Source organism: Engraulis encrasicolus, chromosome 4 (genome assembly GCF_034702125.1).
Source record: "Engraulis encrasicolus isolate BLACKSEA-1 chromosome 4, IST_EnEncr_1.0, whole genome shotgun sequence".
In the NCBI taxonomy this organism is placed as follows: Eukaryota; Metazoa; Chordata; class Actinopteri; order Clupeiformes; family Engraulidae; genus Engraulis; species Engraulis encrasicolus.
Genome location: NC_085860.1, coordinates 43,422,867 through 43,432,679, shown reverse-complemented (window position 1 = coordinate 43,432,679; position 9,813 = coordinate 43,422,867). Strand labels below are relative to the sequence as shown.

At 45.2% G+C, this 9,813-nt stretch overlaps 1 long non-coding RNA gene across 1 annotated transcript in view; it reads left to right on the top strand.

The window, feature by feature from the left end:
• The first annotated feature begins 7,595 nt into the window (after positions 1-7,595).
• The window catches only part of LOC134446907 (uncharacterized), a 31,746-nt gene continuing 29,528 nt past the window's right edge, over positions 7,596-9,813 (top strand). Inside the window, exons 1-2 of the long non-coding RNA XR_010034527.1 lie at positions 7,596-7,680; positions 8,789-8,893. This is a non-coding gene — a long non-coding RNA (uncharacterized LOC134446907). The remainder of the gene's footprint in view (positions 7,681-8,788; positions 8,894-9,813) is intronic.

Here is a 9,813-nt window from a genome sequence, read left to right as displayed (position 1 = left end):
CCCTCTGTGACAGCCCCACCCCAAGGTCGGGGTTCAGCCGGGCTTCTCATGAACACGCCACCGCAAAGATTAAAGCAGGGGCGGCCCATTTTGGCAGCCCCAGATGAACATATCAAGGCAACTAAGCCCCCACTCTCACTCTCACTCTCTCTCTCTCTCTCTCTCTGGGCAAAGCCAGGGGGACAGGTAGCTCATAACGGAGGAGAGAGACAGAGAGAGAGGTGTTGGGCGGGGAGGAGAGGAGAGGGGTAGGGGAGCAGGAAAGGAGGAAAGAGGAAAGAGAAAAAAGAAGAGAGGACAGAGAGAGGAACGGAGAAGAGAGAATGGTAAGGGGAAACGAGACAAGGAGAAAAGAAGAGAGAAGAGGAGACAAGAAAATTGAGTGGAGGGTAGAGGAGAGGAGAGGAGAGAGGAGGAGGAGGAGAAAGAGGGGAGGAGTGAGGAGGAGGTGGGAGAGGAGGGAGTGAGGAGAGGGAGGAGTAGAGGATAAGGAACAGTGAGAGGAAAGGAGGGCAGAGGAGAGGAGAAAGAGATGAGGGAGCAGGAGAGGAGAGGAGAGGAGAGGAGCAGGCCTAGTTAGTGGGGGGACTGCCTGCTGCGTTCCAAGTGCTGTGTGGCGGTCAAAAGGCCAGGCCGGCTTTGCAGCTCCTTTATTGGGGAAAGATATTACAGTAGGGGAGTGTAGGACTACCTTATTAACCAGCACGGTGGTGGTGGTGGTGGTGGTGGTGTGTGTGTGTGTGTGTGTGTGTGTGTGTGTGTGTGTGTGTGTGTGTGTGTGTGTGTGTGTGTTTCGTAGGTGGTGGTATGAAAGAGGTAGCCCTCTGACTCGTCTCCCCAGTGCTCCACACATCTCCATATTACCGAATAAATTATCGCACGCTGAGGCTCTTTTCATACCACTAAATAATATCAGAGATCTCATATAATGGATTTACCTAAACAAACATCACCCTGGCCAAGATACTTAAGAATTGTTTTTCTTTTTCTTTTTTTTTGTGCAGAAGCAGATGTCATCTCAAGAGAGAATACAGTTAGATGGGAATGCAAGTGGTACATGCTGTATGCAGAATGGAGAACAGAGATCACTGGTGTTTTTTAAGTCTATACATATCAAAAAATGCGGGTGCAGATAAACTAAATAATAAAAGTGAAATCAGAAAAAAGTAGAAAAGGAATCAGATGATTAATCCCTCTGAATAAGACGGGCTCGGGCAGAACCACCAGCCATCCATAATTTCACTCATGAAAGCCATTAAGACAAAGCCTGCCAGTCCCAGCAGAACCGGGCTCCTCGTGGCGCCTCTCGCCTCTCCTTCGCCTGCCTCTTTAGACTCCTTGTTTTTTGCCCGATTCCCATCTCAGTCGTTCTTTAGAGCGGCGATTGCTTTTTAATGCCAAACAGATGCTGTGTGGATCTGCGTGGCTGTCTTATTTTAAAAGGCTCAGTGCCTACCGCCCGGCCAGTGCTGATGGGGAAGGAGGAGAGGAGGATCACGGTGCGACAGGACTCCCTAAAGCTCATTAATAACAACCGTCAGATCAAACTGCAAATGAAAGCATGGGGGGTACAGGTTAATGCACACAAACTTGGGCACACATATCTATGTAGAGACTGCGAAATTGCTAACAAATACTGCACACTTGGAGACCGCCGCATGCATGCAGAGAGGCACTTTCGAGGCTTAGGACTCTTTGGGGAATTTTTCTCCTTTCTCTCTCTCTCTCTCTCTCCTCTCTTTTCTCTTTTTCTTTATCTGTCTGAGAATTCGTACTAATGGGATACTTTATCTAAAGTCCTCTTTGTGAATTCAAGACTTAAAGACAGATCCACCTCTTGCACGCCTACCACCACAATGGGATGCAAAGACTCTGGGCTGGGAATCGAAAGGTGAGAAACTGCTTCTCGCTGCAGAAGAAGGCTTTCCTTCCCTAAAGCCGCCAGATGTTTTAGCAACATTATGAACTTTTCAAGCGACCGTGCAAAAACCTGAAAACAAGAATCGAATCAAAGACCCACTTCAGTACACATCTGTAAATGCACAAGACATGTTTCATACTAAACACTTGCACTTTTGCTTGTATTAAACGCTTTAGTTGCCCTAGCTTGATATATAAATATATAAAAACAATGTAGTTCCCCCCTGCTACCTATTGTCCTGGGAAATAATAATGGAATTCTAACTGCTATCTGTAAATCCTCCCTCCCACACACAAACACAAACACACACATGTGTGGGCTGAATAGCCTCTGTACAATACATATACAGACACACAGACACAGACACACAGACACAGACACAGACACACACACACACACACACACACACACACACACACACACACACACACACACACACACACACACACACACACACACACACACACACACACAAACACACACACACACACACACACACACACACACGTGGGGGCTGAATAGCCTCTGTACAATACATATACAGACACACAGACACAGAAACACACACACACACACACACACACACACACACACACACACACACACACACACACACACACACACACACACACACACACACACACACACACACACACACACGTGAGGGCTGAATAGCCTCTGGTGCTACAGGGCTGGATAACTAATGCACTGAGTGCTGCCTGATCAGGTTGGGAGCGGAAATAAATCAACGTGTGTTGCCAGATGTTGCAGCTATCTGCTGTGAGGAGGAGAGGAGAGGGGAGGAGGGGAGGAGAGGAGGCAGGAGAACAGCTTGCCCTTCTACGGCCCCCAGTCCACCCACATCCAGCAGACAAGGGACTTAGAAAGAAAGAAAGAAAGAAAGAAAGACAGAAAGAAAAGAAAGAAAGAAAGAAAGAAAGAAAGAAAGAAAGAAAGAAAGAAAGAAAGAAAGAAAGAAAGAAAGAAAGAAAGAAAGAAAGAAAGAAAGAAAGAAAGTAAGCGGTTGGGGGAAGATATGGAGATACAGAGATAGAGAGAGATGGAATAATAAAAGATGACGAGACAGCAGAGGGTGAGAGAAAGGGGAGGAGATAGAGAGAGAGAGACAGAGACAGAGAGAGAGAGAGAGAGAGAGAGAGAGAGAGAGAGAGAGAGAGAGAGAGAGAGAGAGAGAGAGAGAATGCCAGAAAGAGAGACAGCACCACAACAAGGTTTTCCACTACCAACTGCCAATAAACATAAAAGAAAATCTCTGTAGCCCAGAGTGTCTCGTGAGGACTTTAGTGTAATGTTCCTCAATCATCCGTCAGAAATGGATCACCATGGGTGCCTATAGCAGCTTATCAGCCCGTCCTCCAACTCTCGCCCTGGGCAGCTCACGCACTGAGCTCCCCCCACCCCCCTTTCTCCATCTTCCACTCTCTGTCTCTTTTCTCTCTTTTTCTGCCTTGTTCTCTCTCTCTCTCTCTTTCCCTCTCTCTCTCTCTCTCTCTCTCTCTCTCTCTCTCTCTCTCTCTCTCTCTCTCTCTCTCTCTCTCTCTCTCTCTCTCCATCTCTCCCCCCTCTTGTTTTACTAAACACTGAAATAGTGTGACTTTCAAGAAGCTAGGCTGGGATGAAGTGATTTAGTCAGGCATCTAATGTGCCAGAAATCCTGGTGGCCCGTCCTCCTCCGTCGCAGCGCTGGAGAGGAGAGATGCAATGCAATGTTCCCTCTGGTTGTGTTTTTCTGCAGCTTTTGGTCTCACTAGCTGGACACCTGATGGGAAAAGTGAGAGTTGTTTTGTTCCAGGACATCAAAGGACAAGTACGCAGTATGTGGGCAGAAGCAACGCTTGAAGCGATGTTTTACAATTTCCCCCATCCTTCAAACAACAGAATTAACTCAAGGTTTTGAATAAAACATTGTGTTTCTTTTTTTTCTTCTTATATTATTATTTTGTCTTGTCTTTTGACAATCCATGATGTTTCAGATTTTTTTTTTGTCGGTCTGATATTACAACAGAAAGTCTAAGGCCCCAAAAGATTATTTCGATCTCGTAAGATGGGAAATTTCGAGATGGCGCTGCCGTTCGCCGCTGCCGCTGCCTGTCGCCCTCCCCCACGGAGTATGTGACAGACTGCTCCAAGTTCCAGAAGGGGGTTTGGCGGCGAAGCATTGAAACGGCATTGTTCATAAAGAATAATACGTTGCTTTAGGGTATGGCAAACAAAGTGCGGACTGTCATTAAGACAAATCACCTGTACTCCATGTTATATATATTCAAATCTCTGCTCGGACCCAAACTGAATCAGCCTTTCCTTTGTGTCTGACCCCTCAACCCCGCCTCAAACACTCAGCAACACACACACCCGCCCACAGAGGCACAACAACGTACACAGATGTACACACAGATACAAACGCGCACACACTAGTATGCACAAACACACAGACCTGACGGACAGACGGACAGACAGACAGACAGACGCGCACACAGACACACACACACACACAAACACACACACACACACAAACACACACACACACACACACACACACACACACACACACACACACACACACACACACACACACACACACACACACACACACACACACACACACACCTACATTACAGGCAAAGAAAAGTAACAGAAAGAAGGCGCTGCATGGGGGAAAAAATGTCAGTTTTCTGAGAAGCCATTTTGTGCGTGGCACTGATTTCATTTCTTCGCATGGTGTGTGTGTGTGTGTGTGTGTGTGTGTGTGTGTGTGTGTGTGTGTGTGTGTGTGTGTGTGTGTGTGTGTGTGTGTGTGTGTGTGTAGTAGGAGAAACGGGTGCTCCAGAGCGTAAGAGGCTTGGGAAGCTTAAAAGGGGCTTAGCTGCCCTCCTCATCCTCAGCCGCAGCCGCGTACGCAACGCCAGTCGCCAGCCACACACACACACACACACACACACACACACACACACACACACACACACACACACACACACACACACACACACACACACACACACACACACACACACACACACACACACCAAACTCAGCCGCCAGCAAGACAACCCATCCAGCCACCCGCTGAATACTAGAAAGCAGGAGCTAAGGACATGCAGACACACACACACACACACACACACACACACACACACACACACACACACACACACACACACACACACACACACACACACACTGACACGCACGCACCCACACACACCCACGCACACACACCAAACTCTCCACATTCCTCCTTTGTGTCACTCACACTGCTTTGCTCAACACAATTTTGTTTGAGACCACTTCACTGCCATTGCAATCCATCATCCAACTTTTTAATATGGTTTACTTATTTTCCTAAAGAGAGCCGAGAGGGAAGGGGAGAGGACACAACATGCTTTTGCTCATACACACACGCACACACACACACACACACACACACACACACACACACACACACACACACACACCAAAATAACAGCCTGAAGCTTTTCAAGCCCAATGCTAACGACACATTCGTTATACTATATCAGTAATCACATTTATTTACGTTATGCAGGAGGGCCGGTCGGCCAGCAGGGCGCCGCCATCTTACTTGAGGAATTATGAGACGCAAAGTTCATGTGCAGTGCGTGACCTCATTTCATCCTGCTTGGCGGGGCTTGGGCGGGTCACACACACATACTAATCTGACCACGTGCACATAAAGGCTATGGATTTTTCTGCCTAAACAAAATGGACTGCTGTAATCGGAAATGCATGCCATGTTAAAGGTTTTTCCTTCAACAGGCAACACTGTCCTTCAGTTGACATCGGCCAGGCTATAGAGCATATTGACTTTTTAAAAAAAATGCAGTTCCATCTCTTTTAAAAGACTCAACTGGAGTAGAGAGCAAACTAAAGCATACTTCTTAATAATAATCAGTTCATACTTGGGCAATATAGAAACTTTTTTAATTCAACATTCGCATTTTCATTTACTTAATTGGCCTGATGTTGTCTGTTTATGCCCACTTGTCTACGTCTGTGTTTTTACAGTAATTTCATATTTGCTCTGTAGAAGACGACGCATGATTTCGGAAATAAAAGGTGTTGAAGCATGAGGTGATCTTTAGGGCTTTGCAGTAATCCCTCAGCAGGATGGAGGCTTAACCAAACAGCAAGTTTGGGGCCGGCTCAGGCAGACCGCTATCCACAACTCACTCACTCACTCACTCTCTCACTCAAGGCTGCAGCATGAGATACTTGCAGCAGCTTAAGCCAACTTATCAAGCGCATTCAAAGCAGCCACCATTCAGCCATGTGGACGTGTGGACATTCTGCAGATCTATTAGAAAGCATTCTTATCTGTATTTAGCATATGCTGGCCATGTCTGCCTTGGCAGCTTTAGGCGGATTCATACTCAAAACACCTCCAGTCATTCTTGAGCTGAAACTGCAGATAACATTCTAGAAGTTGTCCCAGGCAAACAGGTTTAACATCTCAATAACTTCATTCCTTGTCCTTCTCTATCAGTTTATTTATTTATTTATTATGAAGGGTTTAGGGCCAGCAGTGGTGAATGCTATATAATTTGCTTTGTTGTGTCTGCGAATGGGATGTGTTTAGAGAAGAGAAACACGCTTTACTGTTACATTTTCATGTGGTGCATTCAGAGGTGGGGATACAATGGCGTGTGGCAGGTGGTTTGGCAGAATAGAAAATTGCATGCAGTGGCTGCAATGTACTATAAAGGTTTGGTCCAATAATAGACCAACGTGGAGTGAATTGTGCAATGTTGATATTTACCACCATTTCTGTAACCTTTTTTTCCCTGTCTATAGCCATTTTTTTTTTCAAAATACAGATTTGCTGCTTATACAATACTTTTTACCTACTGAATTTTACCATTCATTATCTAGAAAATGGCACCATTTACAGTAGGCTATATGTAGGCCAAATCATGCAGAGAAAATAAAATAAAATAGATGTGCCATGGCGCTTGAATGGTGCCCATTAGGCTATTTGGAATATTCAGTGTTTTTCCACTAATTGTGAATCCCCAGCACACTATATAGGGCGTTCTGGGACTGTGCCCTTACCTCTCATTTCCCGGGAAAAAAAAAGCTACATCCACACTAGACTGTGTAATCACGCAGCTGGAGAGATTCCAAGATATTTTGTGGGTGCACCTTACTGGAAAATTATTCAGGGAGAACGTATTGAAGTTGAAGTGCTGGGGTTGGAAGTTTAACATGCACAACACCCCTCATATTGTCATTATGAGCGTACGGGGGACTCCCTACTTGTTCACCTAACTTCCACAGCTGTAATTAATATTCCTAATGTCTGCATGCGTAATGTTGCGCATTGCGCATTTTGCCTAAAAAAGAGTAGAAGACCTTAATTTTGTTTAACCTCACAGTGCATCATTATATGAACTACTGTAGGTAATTTCCCCTTTGTAATAGCCTAAACCACAATGCTATATTAACACAAACAATATAACCTACGTCATGCTTTAAATTGAGTATGTTTTTTTTATTTAATATATATTTACCTCAGTGACCCGGAAGCGCATACTATATTTTCGCCTTCAAAATATAATTTCCAAATAGAGTTGTATTATTAGCCTGTATCTGTGGTCGGCTGTCTACGCATTCTTTTGCCACAACCAGAAGTCCAACCTTCATAATTTCCCGATGACTTTGGGATCAGTACCAAGTGGCAGGAGTCAGGGAGGCACATCTGCACAGACCACCTTAACGGCGCACAGGTTAGCAATCTTGACATTATTCGGATCGAAGATAAGTTGCACAGCGCACCAGCCATTAACCAGACCCACTCCGCCTGCCACCCCTGTCAGCACAGCAGCAGTCCCCTGCCTCTCCTTACGGAGAACATAATCTTACCAAATCATTGTTCTCAGACTGAGAAAGTGGTCAGTAGGCTACTATATTACTATAACTGTTTACACAGAGAATGACGCCCTTAACGAAAAGAGGCTGGGTGTAAATAGCAAATCATTCTCAACGGCATGTCATGTAAAATCTCCACATGACCTAACCTGTAGCCCAGCTAATTAAATTATCTGTTAAAAAATACTCAATAGTGGGAAATAACGAAAACATTCTACTTGCTTTTTGGTAGCCAATTGTGTTTTTGAATTTACGCATACAAATGGATTATAAACACATGTCGTAGACGGCGGGCTTTTTATTAAAAGAGAGAACGATAGAAAAAAATAATCAAAACATTAATTTTCCAAGCAACCCCAGACCTCGGCTCAAAATTTATTTTGCGTGGTAAATGTTTACTCAAAACATTTCCAAACACAAATGTAATATTTGCCCTGACGAAGTTTTTTGTTCACTCCATTATTTGATCTGTAGATGTAGAAGTATTGGATGACAAACACGGCTAATTTGGCTCTCCACACGATATTAGCACAGGGACTTTGTTTTTCGAAACTGGCGTGAAGGAGCAGTGTGGTATGATATTCTTACTGTGTGCCGAAGGTGGGAGAGAGGGAGCCGGGTTATAAGATTCAGGGAAACCGCAGATCCCCTCATACCTGTTGAGAAGTCTTTCATCCCTAATAGGCTCATTAGGCGTATTGTTAATTGAGTGCTATTCAGGGGCAACATCAAAGCAAGGAATAAGAGTATGCAGCTCCTTTATTTATTTGGTCCAAATAAGAGCGCCCAACAGTGCACAAACGCGCCTTTCACGCAGTCTGGCGACTGAAGGAGATGTATTGATTTTGAGTGTATTGTGGGCTATTATATTTAAAAGCTTACCCACACTAATATTTTCTCACTGATGGCATTCCCTTCATTGCTAGCATTTCTACTTCACAGCAACTTCTCTTGTGCCTTTTGTAGTGCAGGACAGAGAGGCTCTTCAGCGAGGGAACCCCCAAAGGATTGCCATGCCTCAGCAGTGCATCCCACTGAGAAAACCCCGGAGCCCTGTGAGAGCACAAGCAAGTTAATGGCTATTTCTTATTTGATGGGTCGTAGTGACGGTTCTCTTTCATTGCTGCACCATTGTGTCAGTGGCCTCAGAGTGACAAGATGAGGAGGAGAGGAGAGGAGAGCAGAGCAGAGCAGAGCAGAGGAAGAGTATGGTAGGGTGACAATGGCGGTGATGATGATGGTGATTATGGTGACGGTAGCAGTGGTGGCGGCGGTGACAATGGCAATATCGCCGGGCTGAGCATCAGTTCGACCAGCACTTCCCCAGCTCCTCAGCCCAGCCTCAGCCCAGCCTCAGCCCAGCCCAGCTCCAGCTCCTGTGGGTGTGCTGTGTGATCAGTGAGCTGCATGGGCTATGCTTTGGCTGTATGATCAGTGCGATCAGCGGTGGCATCCCACTGCTTCCACTCTCCTCCTGAGGTCCCACAGGTGTTGCTAATTATGAGGCACAAACAATAGCAGTAATCACGGATGCAATAATTGGGGAGGTAGGGAACGGTGATTATAATTGGGTTTTTGCTATTGATGATGCTCAGTCTGTTGGTGGTGTTTAGCCATTTATATTTAGCTGAGGTGCAGCCGCAATGATGAGACATTAAAATGCTCGAGTAGCAATATTAATACTAATCATATTACTGTTTAGAATTATGCACTTGGTCACTGATTCCAATAATGCTTGTTATTATTGCCAAAATGTATTGGTGGTATACAGTGTGGGCCACATGCCTACTGTGCACAGCAACACCTAGATTGCCATTCTCAGGCAAATATCGGTGTATGGTGAGAAGTAATGTTTCGTGTTTTTTTTCCCCACCATTATTTCTATTCTTGAATCTTGAAATCTAGCCAGTGCTCTTTCTCATGGTGCCATATTAGCAGGTAATGGGTTTGGAAAATTGAAGCTAACTCATTGGAATTAAATTTATCAGCAT